This window comes from Mus musculus, chromosome 2 (assembly GCF_000001635.26).
Source record: "Mus musculus strain C57BL/6J chromosome 2, GRCm38.p6 C57BL/6J".
NCBI lineage: Eukaryota > Metazoa > Chordata > Mammalia > Rodentia > Muridae > Mus > Mus musculus.
The window spans coordinates 67,418,294-67,420,451 of record NC_000068.7 but is presented as its reverse complement, the minus strand read 5'-3'; the positions used below and the strand labels follow the sequence as shown (position 1 = coordinate 67,420,451).

Below are 2,158 nucleotides of genomic sequence, written 5' to 3'. Positions count from 1 at the left end.
GTATTCGGGGGTCATCTCAAGCTGTCTTCATGTCTGGGCCCCATACTGCCAGTCTGGTGGTCATCTCAGGCTTGCTTCTGACCCATTTCACCTGAGTTGCTCCTTGCAAGGGTTGTCTGGTTTTTTTTAGGGGGGGGGGAGTCTTTCCTGCCCATAGCCATTGGTCACAGGTGGGGTTCTTCTAGTCTCTTGTTTGCTCCCCATCCTGGAAGACTTTCCAGGCCTTCCTGGTACCAGACTGGTGATCATCTCAGGCTAGCTTTTTTGGGAGGATGGGTGGGGGATGGGGGAGGTTAGCCTACTCATCATTCAGATGTTCATGGGTGAGAACACTGAGAGTAGTAGACATAGCGTCTTTCCTCTCTGCCTCCTACAAATGCAATGCGACACAGCAGCCATACCTGCAATGACTAGGGGCAGCCCACTGTTAGTTTTTTAATAAAGACATGATTTTATTAAATTTCAAGTATCCTATCACTCATTTTCACTTAACTTTGATAATCTTCAGTATTTAGAAAATCATTTTCTTTCAGATCTACAGAGAGTCACAGGATCAAAACAAATAAACTGTAGAATTATTGTTGTAGAGAAATGATTGACAGTGAGTATTACTTTCTATGATACAACCATCTGGTTTTGGTGCATTGTAAGTGGAACTTAGAGAAAATGATCTTTTAGTTTTATAATTGGAAAAGACTATATAGACTGTCGCTGAGACTGGAAGCAACATTGTAATATATTGATTGCTGCCACTTATTTATCCATTCTACTGATGGGTTCTCTTTCTACTTGCTTACATACACTTTTTTAAATGCACATTTTTATGTAAAGGAAATAAGATGAGCAGCTAGCATTTTACTGCTTAGGGGCTACCTGCCAGTAATTGTCAAAGCTAAATAAAATAACCATAGGCTGAGTCTCATTTATTTTTAAGCTAGTTAGGAATAAGCTTAAATTGGTTGTACTTCATTTTGCCTCACCTTACATGAGGCATAAAACCAAACTATCTGTGATAAGTTACCGGGTAGAGATATAACCCAAAACTGTCCCCCAAAACATGGCTTTCAAGTTTCTAGGGCTTGTGAAGGCACACTCACTCAGTGCTGATAGAAACAGGGGCTGCGGTTCTCCCAAGAGCTGCAAGCTATTCTGGAAAGCACAGCTTATATTGAGGCCGATGGAGAACAGCAGCCTAGTCTGGGTCTACTGAGTCTCCAGCCCTCTGTCTGGTGAGAGATTCTGGCACAACCAAGCATGGCAGGACACAAGGGCCAGAAACTATTGGGGATGTCCGGGGATGAAGTCCTGAAGCTTCTTAGAAGTAGGGAAAATTGGAGAGGCCTGGCCAGAACTGGCAAAAGGCTGAACAAGGAGACCTGAGCTGGCTGAACAGCTGGGTTGGGGCTAATGCAGCACAAAGTACAAACTGAAAGGTCCCAAGAGCCTAATAGATAAGGTATTGAATTTAAAGAACAATAAAAGAAAATGGAAGCAATATAAGAAAATAAAGTCCTTATGGAGAAAATTTGAAGTGTGTGTATACACACACACACACACACACACACATATACACATACATATATATGTATATATACATATGATGAGTATATATGATGAGTATATATACATGATTAGTATACACACACACACACACACACACACACACACACACATATATATGATGGAGGGAAGCACAATGACGCTCTGCATCTGGACTCTATATGATTTTGGTTCATTTATCAGCATACAAATGGCTATTTTGACAATGATTACAGTTTTGTATGTCCTCTTCGGGAGAAATCAGAAAAAGACAGACTTGGAGAAAGAAGACACTGAGAAATTAGATGAGAGATTAGATACCATAAAACAGAGGTTGAAAGAATCTTTGAATCAAAATAGGGAGCCCTCAAAGGAATCCAATCTGGAACTTACAATATAACATCAAAAACTGTAATTCCAGACATCAAGGTTCCACAGGGGCTTGAGAAATTAGAAGGGCAGCCCATAGAGATGCAATATGTTGAATAAAGGATCCAGATTCTGGCTATTGGTGCTAACTTAAAGCAAAGATACACCATGGATTGTGTGTTTTATTTTATAGAGTTTGGAGAATGGAGTTATGTACATGTGTTGATACATCACACAGTTGATTCATGTT

At 40.4% G+C, this 2,158-nt stretch overlaps 1 non-coding gene across 1 annotated transcript; it reads right to left on the bottom strand.

Moving 5' to 3' along the window:
* Positions 1–289: 289 nt before the first annotated feature.
* On the bottom strand, positions 290–421 carry Gm23328. Its single transcript, XR_003954227.1, has one exon. It is a non-coding gene; the product is annotated as a small nucleolar RNA SNORA17 (small nucleolar RNA).
* Between the last annotated feature and the right edge of the window lie 1,737 nt (positions 422–2,158).